Source organism: Sturnira hondurensis, unplaced genomic scaffold (genome assembly GCF_014824575.4).
Source record: "Sturnira hondurensis isolate 20B ecotype Veracruz unplaced genomic scaffold, ASM1482457v3 Scaffold0004711, whole genome shotgun sequence".
Lineage (NCBI taxonomy): Eukaryota > Metazoa > Chordata > Mammalia > Chiroptera > Phyllostomidae > Sturnira > Sturnira hondurensis.
This window is the reverse complement of record NW_028077342.1, coordinates 2,208,158-2,222,173: the sequence shown is the minus strand read 5'-3', so window position 1 is coordinate 2,222,173 and position 14,016 is coordinate 2,208,158. Positions and strand designations below refer to the sequence as shown.

General features: G+C 40.3%; 1 pseudogene; it reads left to right on the top strand.

Annotated features, from left to right (window-relative positions):
• Positions 1–8,421: 8,421 nt before the first annotated feature.
• LOC118986950 (uncharacterized) lies at positions 8,422–8,544 on the top strand (annotated as a pseudogene).
• The last annotated feature ends 5,472 nt before the right edge of the window (positions 8,545–14,016 follow it).

Below are 14,016 nucleotides of genomic sequence, written 5' to 3'. Positions count from 1 at the left end.
CAGAACCCTGGACATACTTTTGGGCTCTCATCCTTGTTGCCACAAAACAAGTCCCCATTTGGGCAGCCCCCTGAGTCTGAATCTTGTCTGAGGTAGTTGTGTAGTCCTCTCTCCATTCTCACTTCCTCCAAGAGGGGTTTTGCTTTTTGACTTCTCCACCCGAGCCCCATCCCCTGCCTTATTAACTAGGTCTCTGTATTTAGAACACTCAGGCTGCTCAAAAGTTCTGGTCTTACCACCTCATGTCATCACACATACCCTTCCCTCAGTGTACAATGCTTTTCTCCCCTTCTCCACTAGGTCAACTATTTAACATTTAAGATCCTACTCAAGTGTTACTGCCTATGTAAAACCTTCCTTTCAATTCTCCCACCCCCAAACCACAGCAAAAATACTACATTTATTCCCTTTTTATGTTTCTACAGACTTTCATTGCTTCTAACTTACCACTTGTCAGAGTTTATTTTTACACTTATTTTTCATCTGTATTTCTTAGCTAGATGGGGGGTAGGGTTCTTAAGGGCAAAGTTATTGTTTTCTCAGTGCCTTTATGACCAGTCCAGTGTACAAGCTATCAAAAGAGCTCATTAAGGAGGTGAGTGTTTGGTGCAGGATGTATCAGAGGAGTGAGAGAGAGGAGGCAGGAAGAACAGTTATTACAATAATCCAGGTCACTGATAATAAGAGCTTTGACTTGGGCATTAGAGATAAAAAGGCACACAGTGATCTCAGCTCTGCTGTAGTGAAAGAACTGACAGGACTCTGTGATTGATTTGATGTGGGGGAGGGCAAGGATAGAGAGAAGTCTGGCATGATTTCTTTTTTTTTAAGATTTGTATTTTTTTTTTTTTAGACAGAGGGGAAAGGAGGGAGAAAGAAACATCAAAGTGTGGTTCCCTGTTGTGCTCCCCCTGCTGGGGACCTGGCCCACAACCCAGGCATGTGTGGCTGGTTGGGAATCAAACCAGAGACTCTTTGGTTCACAGGCCAGCACTCAATCCACTGAGCCACATCAGCCAGGGCTAAGTCTGGGATGATTTCAAAACTTAGAAGCTTGGTGATGGGACAACAGAAAGACTATAGAAACAAAAAGTTCATACTGAATTTGAATTATAGGTAGATATTTGTATTTGGAAGGTAGGATGGAGTTGTACATAGTAGTGAGCCTCCTCACTTTGATTATTAACACCTAGAATCCTGCATAAGATCCTGCCAATTCCTTCATTTCCTCAGATACACCCATTGCAGAAGTGAAAGATAATCAAATTTGGGGAGCTGTGGACCAGGATTAATGGCCAGCATATGGAGGGGAGTGAGATGCATTTGAGAGAAGTTCCATCTTTGGAAAGGAGTAAACAAGATTATGGTGACTGAAGTGTATCTACACTAGTCTGGGATTCTTCAAGAAACTAGCTAACTTCATAGGTGTTGGCTAGCAATCTAGACAGCACCTTTCTTTAGAATATACATTTATTTTTCTTTCCCCCATTAAAACACATGTGTTTTATGTCCTCAGGATCCTGCTGTTTTCCAGCTGACTCAGTGAGTCTCTTCCACTTCTCTTTTCCTTTCCATTTTCACCATCAGTTTCCTATTATGTGTTCTTATTCCATGTAACCAACTTCAACAGCTTTCTATCTGATGTCCTCCTCTCTAATTTTTTCCCAATTCATTCTGCATATACCACCAACCATCTTTTCAATTCAGTTAACAAATGTAAATTGTTTGGCACAGAGGTTGGCAAAGAATAAGCACTCCATAAATTGCAGCTATTCTTCTTCTTCTACATGTCCATAAAGTGAATGGTATGGTAAAAAACACTAAAATGGAAACCAGAACAGTTCTGCTGCTGTGCGAGTTTGACTTTAGTGTTTTTCTTTTTAAAATGGGGGTAATGAGTTATGACCTGGCTACCCTACAGGACTATTGTAAGATGCAAACTTAATGAAATCTTGGGCCCAGGACCAAGCACAGGTACAATAAGTTGCATGTGTAGTTGATTGTGATAGGTAACAAGGAAAGTCAGAGGAAAGGTAAACAACATATGTACAATATTGGGGCCTATTCTGGTTGGACGTACTATCCCAGGAAAGGCTGTAGTTAGGATCACTATAATCATATGGAGGTGGAACAAGGGGAGGAGTTTCTCTTCATACAGTGGTGCTGCATGGTATACACATTTGACTTATGGGCATTTAGTTGTATGTTGTTAGGCAAAGGAAGAAAAGGTGCTTTATTTACTCTGTTACTCCTTCCCTAATTTAAATTATTTTCTACTGACACCAGGAGGGAAGAGAGGCCACAACCAAAATATGCAGTGAAACAAACCAACAAAAATCTTGCCTTTGAACTTCTAAATGCCCACCTAAGTTGGGTAATTCAAAGAGGTTTTAAGGGAGATTGTGACCAATCTCAATTTTTCCTTTACATGCTAGCTCTAGAATTCAAATTTTGTCAATTCCACATAGCATGCAACTGCACTGTTTTTCTCTACTTCATCATGTGAGTCTGATGCACTACTCATTGAAAATCCTTGACCCTACACTTTGTTCCCCCCAGCTCCCTCTTCTCATTGCTGGGAATATGATGAACCCTCTTACATGTGTTGAAGATTCTGTGAGAATCCCTGACTAGATGGTCTCCAGGCACTTTTTCAGCCTGCACTTTCTAAATCCAGTGATATTCTTATTGCTTTCAAGAGCTTCTCACCTATGAAATCTTGTAGCTTGAGGTCTTAGACAGTAATGACAAGTTGGTGACTGAGGAAGACTAAATGGAGGGGATAAGATTGGCTGGCTTGGGGCTCCTGAGCAGCATAGTATATTGGAAAGTGAGTCAAGAGCCCAGTCCCAGCTCCAGATCTTGGGAAAATTACTTGTCCTTCCTGACATACAAAGAAGTTCCCATCAGGCTGTCAGCGGATTTCTCAAAAGAGACCTTACAGGCAAGAAGGGGCTGGAAAGAGGTATTCAAAGTCATGAAAGGCAAGGACCCACATCCAAGATTATTCTATCCAGCAAAGTTATCATGTAGAATGGAAGGGCAGATAAAGTGCTTCCCAGATAAGGTCAAGTTAAATGAGTTCATCATCACCAAACCCTTATTATATAAAATGTTAAAGGGACTTTTCTAAGAAAAAGAAGGTGATCAAAACTATGAACAGTAAAATGACAACATTCATAACTATCAAGAACTGAACCTAAAAGAACAAAAATAAAAATACATAAGCAAACAACTATAACAGGAACAGAATCACAGAAATGAAGATCATAGGGAGGGTTATCAGTGGGGAGGGATTGGGGAGAATGGAGGAAAAAGTACATGGAATAAGAAGCATAAATGGTACATAGAAAATAGACAGGGGGAGGTTAAGGATAGTCTAGGAAAGGGAGAAGCCAAGAAACTTATATATATGACCCATGGACATGAACTAAGGGGGTAACACTGGTTGGAGGGGGGATGCAGGGCAGAGGGGAATTAATGGAAGGAAAAATTGGACAACTGTAATAGCATAATCAATAAAATATACTTAAAAAAGGAAGTCTTGGGTTCCAGTTCCAGCTCTGACACTTGGTGGGGTGTGATCTTTGGTAAATCATTTCAATTCATGGCACTTCAGTTTCATCATCTGTTTTATCTGAAGGCAAGAATATCTGGACCTCATGAAGCCTGTAAGAGAATTAAAAATGATAATGAAGATTCTAGAAATGGCAGCTACTGTTAAGTCTTTGGCAAAATAATGGTCTTGTTCTATGTGAAACTGTCAACCTCTTCAACCAAGGAAGAGTGATATACGGGGAATGGAGAGTAATAAAGAGGAGTACAACCTTGGGGAAGTAATAAAGAGGAGTCAATGGGGTGATATACGCTGTATCTACAAATTTCTCATAGCAGAATGAGGTAATGTGTGAGATGATGTATAATAAGCACAGAGCTGATATAGTAGGTCCTTAAGAAGTACTAGTTTTGTTTCTTTCACCCTTTTTTTCTTCCATGGAAATATACCTGTTTTAGAACTTCTTTCTTCCTGCTATCTTCCCTTGGGAATTTCAGATAAAGTCATTAAGCTGCTTTATTAGTGTATAGCAGATTAACTCAATTGATTAGCACACCTCATTATTGAGGCCAACAGGCCCAATTCACCCTTTCGGCCATTAACCTTTGTTCTAATTCACCATGGACCACAAAGAAAAGCATGTCAATTCATTTGAAGGAATAGAAACACATGTCAGAGGTGGAAATATACACATTATACATTTGAGGGGTGGCTATTTTGATGTTCTCCTTTCTCATTGCTGTTTGAACACCAAAGCTAACTTCAGGATGAAGGGGTAGTGATGAGACAGTACTGACTCAGAAAACATCAAAGTTTAAAAGGATCTCAGATATTACCCAGTTCAACTTATTCTCCTCTCATTTGTCAGATAGAGATACCCAGGCCCAAAGAAAGTCTAAAGCAAGAATTCCACAAATCCTCAATATCAGATCTGAGACTCCTAGTTAAATACTCTTCCCACAGGCCCATGGTGCCTCTTAGAAATTAGGTTCAGTTTCCAAAATGGCACCTAGTTATGCTCTAGTAGTCTTTTGAGAGCAGGAGCCAGTTCTTAGCAACCAATGTGGGGTTTGGTTGCTGTGGGTATCACTTCTGTCTTCTTGGACCCCTTTTGGGCCTTGGTAGTTCCAGTGGAATAAAAATACAAAATAATTTAGTAACAAGTTTTAAAAATGTTTTTCTTATTAAAAACTACATTAAAGAAAATGAAAGATAGTAGGTGTTTTCTGGGCAGCTTCCTTGAGTTAGACTTTCTGTGCCCATTTAGGGAGTATCCCCTGGTGTCCATATCTTTCTCTATTTCTGTTTACCTGGGGAGGAGGGAGGTGGCAAAAGACATGAGAAATCAACTATACATTGTGATAACAGAACCAAATATTTCAGTATGAAAAATTCTATGATCTAGAATCTTACTTATGAGATGTCCTGAGCCCTGATTAGACAAAGGTAAGAAATTATAGGTAAAACCCAGTCCAGGAGAAGGCAGCCAGGGACTAATGGGGTAAAGAGTCTTTCTAGAATATGGGGGAACTAACTATAATTTTGGCACTTATTGACTCAATGTAGCCTGGGAAAGTTGTACCAACTTAAGTAGATCTCATTAAGAATTAGAGTTTCTTGTACAGAGAAAAAGATAAAAGACTATATTGAGCTTAAAGGCACAGATGAACAGATGACTAAAATGGTGAGTAACTAGACAACTTAAAAACTAAAATAATCTGTAGAAATGTCCACAAGGTAAAGAATCTTCGATGCAGATTCAGCCTCCACTTTGCTTCCAGAATATTGTTACAGAGCATGGACCACTGGCCTGGAGCAGATCTGCCTCATGCTGGCCTGTACTGTGTGGGTTCTTGGCTTTGTGTAGGAAAGATTTCACAATATGAGTCCAGGTGATTTTGAGAGTATGCTTATTAAAGGGGACAGTGAAACAAAAGAAGGACTAAGGGTAGAAGAAGCAACAGGAGCATAAGTGGGGAGAGCCCAGGTGGTGCTCTGCTTTGGCTCCCTAGAAATGTTATAGGAAAGGAGAAAGCCAAGGAGGAGGGCCTGCTGCCAGCTCACTGGCAAGTGAAGGTCACAGAGACAGAAGTGAGCCACTGCAGGGAAGTCAGAGAAAAGCATGCCTTGGAGACAGGATCAGAGGGTAAGCCTGGGACGAGCTGCTAGATGCCCACTGCTCCCTGGCTGCAAGTCTCCTGGGGACCCTTAGAGTTTAGGAGAAAGAAAAATGTGGGTGTCCAGGAAGGGCCACAGGCATGCTCTAGGGTGAGCCCACCCTGAGTCTTTGTCCTGAGGGTTTTTTACCTTTTTTCAGCAGCGGAGGATTTCAGCAGAATTTTCATCAGCTTTCCACATGCATTTTTAATATGCTGATGCATCTAAATGACCACATGGTCGGGGGGCAGTTGGGAGTATTCTTTGGTCTGCTATACTGTTTTACTTTTACCTTGGGTCTGTTTGGCGTTTAATACGGTTTTCTGTTATTTGTTGCCCTGACTTCATCTGTTCTTGGATTTAGCTGGAACAAATGGCATTAATTGGGTCTTTGTTCTCTATTTTCCTGGACCATGGAAATTAAAGCTATGTATTCTCTCCTTAGGGAGGAGAAGTATGAACTATTTGCTCTTGAGTGTCCTTGGTTAGGATAAATAAGGTCTTATGATTCACCATCTGGCTGTAAATTGCTCAAAGTGCTTGGCCTTTTAAAATTTTCTTGTCTCAGTTTCCCCATTCCAATTGTATAGGAATTTTCCTTGCTTCTTACTATCCTGCATAATATAATTAATCCTTATAAAGCCCAAAACTTGGCATTCAGTCACCTTTAGGAAAACATCATTCTACCACATTCTTTCACAAAACCTATGCCACGGATATGTTCTCTGTCAGTCATCCTTCTTAAAATGTGTCCTTATTATCTATGCTTCTATACGTAGTAGGAGTGGTAGAACCAGGACTCGAAGTCAGATCTACTAACTCTAGACCAGTGTCCTTTCTATTATATTATGTTCTTGCCTAATTAACTTCTGCTGGTCATTCTCCATTATATCAATGAATAACAATAATATAAAATTGTTAATGTTAATAAAGTACTATGTTCAAAAGTCTTGATATATGCATTACCTCGTTTAATTTTCAAAACATCCCAAAGAAATAGGTGCTGTTTTCCAGATGCAGGAACTGAGGCTCAGAGATGTTATGTAATTCACCCAAGATTTCACAAATAGCAAATTGTGAAAGCAGGATTAAAATCCAGATGACCGAATAAGTTCAGAGCCTGTGCTTTTAAGTACTACTTTATGCTATTTCTCAAAGGATTCTTTTGACCCACTGTGCATAGAGTATGTGATTTGACTTGCATTCCAAGGAATGGACTACATAAGCAGATGTGCATTATGACTGATGGAAAACAACTTTGAAATAGATGCATGGAGAGAAGTGCAGTTAGTGTTTGGGGAACCAAATTCTCTCTGTTGGAATTTACCTGCTTCCTAGGAAGATGTAATCCATTCTCTGGTCTCAATAACCTGTATTCTACTCCTAACCCAGAATATATGCCTCCAAAAGCATTTGTGGGATTAATGGCCAGCTGTTGCAGAAACTAGAGATTCCAAATAGTGAGGGAGTATAATGTTATATATAGTCCTAAGGGTGCTTAAGGTCAGTTTGTGAAAAAAGAAATACCACAGACTCTAAATACAGAAATACGTATCAATTCATAATTGGTAAGTTCTAGTTGCTTTATGAATTCAAAATTCATAGTCCTGACTGGTGTGGCATAGTTGGATGGGTGCCATGCTCTTACAGCTAAGATATCCCTCCAGATTTGCAATTCTTGCACATTAGTGCAGAGCCAGCCTGTCTTATGTCTCTGCCCTTCTATCAGTCTCAAGGTGGCTTTCCCCCTATGTGCCTGGTTAAAAGACTTCTGTTTAGCCAGTCTTCAGTTGGTTATTCAGGTTGATTGTTCCATAATCAGTTGTAATTTTTTTGATTTGGTCCTGAGAAGAGGTGAGTGTCATTGAGCATCTTTATAACCAGTGTTTTGAACTCTGCACTTGGTAGATTCCTTGTCTCCATTTTTTTAGCTCCTTTTCTGTAGTTTTGTTCTGTTCTTTCACTTAGGACATGGTTTTTTGTCTCTTCATGTTGGTTGCCTCCCTGTGTTTGTTTCTGTGTATTAGCTACAGCTGCTGCTTCTCCCAGTCTTGGAAGAGTGGCCTTATGTAGTAGGTGTCCTGTGAGGTTCACTGGCACAGTCTTTCTAGTCACATTAGTTAGGTGCTCCAAGCATGTTCCTTTTATGGGGTGTGTGTGTGTCCTCCTGTTTTTTTTTCTTCAAAATTTTTATTTAATTATTTTTCAAGTACAGTTTTCTGTCTATTACTCCCATCCCATCCCACCCCCCATCCTCCCCCCTCCCTCCCATTTCCACCCTTCTCAGTTGTTGTCCATGTATCCTTTATATAGGTTCCTCTAAATCCCTCCCTTATTTCCCCTGAAATTCCCTCCCCTCTCCCCTCTGGTCACTGTCAGCCTGCTCTCTATTTCAGTGTCTTTGGTCATATTTTGCTTGCTTGTTTGTTTTGTTGTTTAGCTTCCTGTTAGAGGTGAGATCATATGGTATTTGTCCTTCAACACCTGGCTTATTTCACTCAGCATAATGCTTTCCAGTTCCATCCATGTTGTTGCAAAAGGTAGGAGCTCCTTCTTTCTTTCTGCAGCATAAAATTCCATTGTGTATATGTACCATAGTTTTTTGATCCATTCATTTACTGATGGGCACCTAGGTTGCTTCCAACTCTTGGCTATTGTAAATTGTGCTGCTATGAACATTGGGGTGCATAGGTTCTTTGGGATTGGTGTTTTACGGCCATACCACCCTGAACGCGCCCGATCTCGTCTGATCTCGGAAGCTAAGCAGGGTCGGGCCTGGTTAGTACTTGGATGGGTGTCCTCCTGTTTTTGAGCCTTGGTTGCTGTTGACATGTCAATGAGAAGAATTTACCCTCCTGAGGTCAGCTGATACTAGTGCTGGGCTTCAGGTTGCTTAGCAAGAAGTATAGGGCATACTGAGGCAAGCTGCTACTTGTATGAGGTTTGTGAACTGTTAAGATATTTTAGGAAAGCCTGCAGTATAAGCCAAGGCAAGTTGTTCAAATGGAAATTCCACTGGAAGCTTCTTGGGAGGGCCTGCAAGTTGTGGTGGGGTGAGGTCTTAGGGAACCACCAGGGTAGGGTGAATGGTGTTAGCCAGGTTGATGGAGACTCAGATATGGTGCTTGACTATGCCAGCAGGGGGAGGGCTCAGCAAAGGAACAATGCCCTCTGGAAACACTTCTGATGGGGAGAGAGCTGCCTGTCCAGCCCTTTCCCTGAAGCTGGATAAATTCATTTGCTCCCTGTATGTCCCTGGCATGTTTTAAGCTGCTGCCCCAGCACTGGAGTTCAAAATGAGTCTCAGCTAGTTTTCACATCCAGATGTTATGGGGACTCCTCTTCCTGGCACTGGAACCCTGGTTGAAGGAGACTGGTGTGGACCTGGGACCTCTCACGCCACAGGAGGGGACCTCCAAAGCCAAGATATCCCTTCCAATTTTTAACCACTTCATATGTATTTGGGACAAGAGCATTCCATGTCTCTGCCCCTGCTATCAGTCTTGATGTTACGTCTTCTGTGTGTCTTTAGTTATAAAACTTCCGTTCAGCTAGATTTCAGGTAGTTCTCATTGATTGTTGTTATATAGTTTACTGTTTTTTGCCATGTATAATGCACACCCATGTTTTGTGTGCATCATACATGGGATTATTGTGCCTATTACTATACCCATGATATGTGATCATTATACCCACATATAATGTGCATCTTTATTTTTCCCCTTAAAGATTTGAGCAAAAGTGAGCATTATACATAGCAAAATATGGGTAATTGTAATTTTGATGTGCTCATGAAAGGAGGCCAGTACAGTGTTGACCTACTCTTTGGTCTTGGCTGGAAGCCTCTTGAATTTTTAAAAAAGTATTACTTTTTCTTTTTTTTTAAAAGCAAAAGTATACTTATAAAGTAACTTGAAACCAAAAGCAATATGTCTTTATGGCTTAGTCATGGTTGTATGGGTCACTACCAGTGAGGGTGCAAAAGATGCATTCCATCCAGATCCAGAATTGCTCCCAGAGATAGCCAAAAGAAAGAAAGAAAGAAAGACTTGGACAATTTCTGTGAGAGCTGACAATAGTTGGTAGGATGCTAGCTGTAAATGAGGTGCAACCCACATTTCTGTTAAGGCATATTTGTATCCCACCCCTAATAGCTGAACTGCCAAAACACATAATAACTTACAATTTGTGTGCCCTTAGAGTTGGAAAGATAAAGCCAAGTTTTCAGAACACAAAATGAGACAAACAAGAAAGCAATATCTTTCTACTAGGGGGAAAGGATAGATAAGCCATGGACACCCTAAAACACATTTACAAGAGTCTGAATTTGAAGAGGAAGGGTTAATATAAAATTTTACACTCCTTTTTTGACAGGGCACTGCAGACAGAGACCCAGGAGCACTGACTGTATTAAGAATTTTTGTTTTTTCCAGGTTCTGCCAGTTTTCAGAGAATCCCATCTGAAGGCTCCAAAAGTGACTGTAGTGTGTCCTAGCAGACCCCCATATGAGTTGCCAGAAACTGTAGGTGAAGAAAAATAATTTTTCTTTTACCATTCTGAGTTCTTGGCTGAGGTTCCTTTTTTTCTAGGGTATCTTGTAAATTGACAAATTTACCTAGGTTAAAAGCTTTTCAGCATGGCTACTGTAATTTCCACCAAAAATAATCTTTGGAAAGGTTAATTCAATTATTCAAACAAATAATGTTTGTAATTTTTATTCATTTAGTTAGCTAGAATCCCACATAGAGGAAGCCCAGACTCTTTGGACTTAGAGAAACTCACTTTGTCTTTTTTTCCTTAAACAAATTTATTTACTTGAGTGTTTACACTGAACCCAGTCCAGTTTAAACCAGACCCAGGTTAGCCCCATAATCAATCTGACTCTGTTAGGTACTTTGATAAAAGAAATACTCAAATAACTCCTGAGCACTCATAGTGCAAAAGCTGTAGAGCTCAGATATCAGAGAGGGACTTAGTTAAGACCTCTAGATGCTGTGAGAAAGCTGTAAGCAAAATGTATTTAGAGTGTATTTACACCTGCTCACTGATCATTGTTCCTGGGGACCACTGGGAGCCTTCTTCAGATCCCCCTTTTGATTCCACAACTGTTAAAAGAGAAACTGAGGCATATTAAAAATGTTAAGAGTTTATTTGAGCAAAAATCAATTTGAATCAAGCAGTGGTTAGGAGCATTCCATCAACAGGAACTAGGAGAAAGGCGTTTATAGGTAAGAGCTGGAAGCAAAGCAAGGAAATTGTTTAATTGGCTGTAGATTAAATGGTTGATTTATTTTAAAAAGTCTAGTTGGCTATTTGTGATGTGTTGTAATTAGGTTTTCATTTTCCAGCCATGAAGAATTTAGAATTTCAGGCTTAGGTTTTTGTTTGCCTGCATAGGCTACCAAAGCATTAAAGCCACCTGAAAGTTGGTTCCATAGTGTTTAGCATATAATGAGTGATCAAAAAATATCTTGGAAGGAAAGATTATAAGGCCAGATTGGCTGTGGCTGACATTGGAATGCCAGCATAATCTGCCATTGCTTATTCTTTAAAAAAAAGATTTTATTTATTAATTTTTAGAAATAAGGAAAGGAAGGGAGAGAAACATAGATGTGTGACATCAATCAGTTGCCTCTCACAGGCCCCCAACTGGGGATGTGCCCTGACGAGGAATAAAATCAGCAACTTTTCAGATGCCAGGCCAGCACTCAACCCACTGAGCCAGGACCCATTGCTCATTCCTTATAGCTATTTTAGAAAAACCAATCTCTCTGAGCATTTTCCTTATCTGTAAAATGAGAGTGCTAGCCTTCATCTTTCTTTCAGGGTGGTTGAGAAGCTGTTTCAAAAGCAGTAAATCCTTTCTAGGTATAAGCACACCTTGAAGATACTGTGGGTTTGGTTTCAGACCACTGCAATAACATGAATATATCAGAGTGAGTCACTTCTTTTTGCTTCCCAGTGAGAATAAAAGTTATGTTTATACTATACTGTAGTCTATTAAGTGCAATAGTATTGTCTGAAAAACTGAGCATACCTTAATGTAAAAACACTTTATTGTTAAAAATGCCATGCACAATCTGAGCCTGTAGCAAGTCATAATCTTTTTTTGCTAGTGGAAGGTTTTACATTCAATTTGTGAAAAATGCAATATCTATGAGGAACAATAAAGCCAAGCTCAATAAAATGAAGTATTCCTGTTTGAAGCATAGGTAGTGGATGTTCCACTGGATGTTCCAGATATCACCATCTGTCTAATAAGTGCAACTGTATGCCTGAGCTCCAAAGTAGAGCATCTATATCTCTTTGATGGGCAAGATAAATGAACAAAATGTCAGTGGTCCAATGCTCTGGAGGTTAGAAAAGACAATACAGCTCTTGCTAACAAAGCAGTGACATCAAACTCCTCTCTCAACTGGAAAAGACGTAATAGTCCTGTGTCTTTTGATATACGGTAGGTCCACCATTAACACTGGGCTCCAAGGTCAACTACATTCAACTATTTTGAATTCTCACAAGTCAATCACCCTGCCCATGCTCAAATACCAACAGGATTGGAGAACTCAATTTCTGTCAAAATTTCATTTGGGGACTCTGACTTTAAGAAAGTTCTACCTTATACTGAAGTGGAACATGTTTTCATTTGTCTGCTTTCTCTGATCCAAGGAAGCCTCTAATAATTGTGAAGACAGTGGCCTCATTCTTCTGTGGCTTCCCTGAACCAAGTTAAACGACTCTTACCTCAGACTCTTTTGTTTGGGACCTGGGTTCCTTTCCCAGCCTGCTCAATCACTTCTGGCCATTCCTAGTGTGTCTATAACATATTAAAGGGTCATCAAATGAACCCAAATCTTATGGAAAGTTTTGTCACCTCATTCCAGTTCAGAATCTGGATATTTCTATGAATTTAAGTGCACAGGCCCCATTCTCTGATGCTTCCAGCAGCTATAGCTGAGAAAGCAGAACATTATTTGGCTTCTTGGAAACTGACAAGATATGTAGAACCCAACACCTAACTGGAGAAGTAACTGTATCCAAACAGGGGCTACAAGCTGTGTCAATAAATTATGTGCCCTTTGCCTGTCTCCTTCCCACAGGGCCATCCTCTATAAACAGGAAGTGGTGTTGGCATCACAGCTGTGCCCCTCACAGCTACCCCAAAGCATTGCAGCTCCACCCACTAGCCCAGCAACACTTCCTAGATAGATCTGCCACACCAACAGCTGGGTGGCAATCTCCTTCCTGTTTGTTGGGCTGGCAGGAGGGGCCAGAACTGTATGCAGGTGACCAGCCTCTGAGTGTATTGCAGCAGGGGCTGACTCACTCATCGTGTGTGAATTCCTACTTCTTCCTCCCCACTGAGTTCTTTTCCCTTAGTGGTTTCCTTCCTTGTTGTGCCTCTTGTAGCATTATTCATGTTAAAAAGGGAGGGAAGAAAGAGAGAAAAGTTACTCCAATTTCTCAACCTGGCATAAAGTCCTCTGGTTAATAACCAAAGAGTATGCAGGAATCAATTTTAGTCAGGAAGAGACAGACAATTGTAGATTGGTTTCTGTACTTTTTCTCTTGAGTTGTCACATCAATTAATACAATCAATTTATGGAACATGTGAAAGAAGAGAGCTGTAAAGGAGACTTGTTTCTTTTTTTTTAATATATAGAAAAGAAATTTTATTTTATTTTTTGGTATTTTAATATATTTTATTGATTATACCATTACAGTTGTTCTATTCCCCCCTTCATTCCCCTTCACCTGCACCCTCCCTCCCCCACCATTCTCCCCCCCTTAGTTTATAACCACGTGTCTCAAGTTCTTTGGATTCTATATTTCCCCCACTATTCTCGCCCTTCCCCCTATCTATTTTCTACCTACCATCTATGCTATTTTCTGTGCCTTCTCCCCCCTTCTTCCCCTCCCACCCCCCTGTTTCTAACCCTCCATGTGTTCTTCATTTCTATGGTTCCACTCCTGATCTAGCTGTCCTCTTGGTTTGCTTTTGTTTTAGGTGTGGTTGTTAATAACTGTGAGTTTGCTGTCCTTTCACTGTTAATATTTTTCATCTTCTTTTTCTTATATAAGTCCCTTTAGCATTTCATATAATAAGAGCTTGGTGAAGATGAACTCCTTGAACTTGACCTTATCTGAGAAGCACTTTATCTGTCCTTCCATTCTAAATGAAAGCTTTGCTGGATAAAGCAATCTTAGCTGTAGGTCTTTGGATTTCATGACTTGGAATACTTCTTTCCAGCCCCTTCTTGCCTGTAAGGTCCCTTTTGAGAAATCCGCTGACAGTCTGATGGGT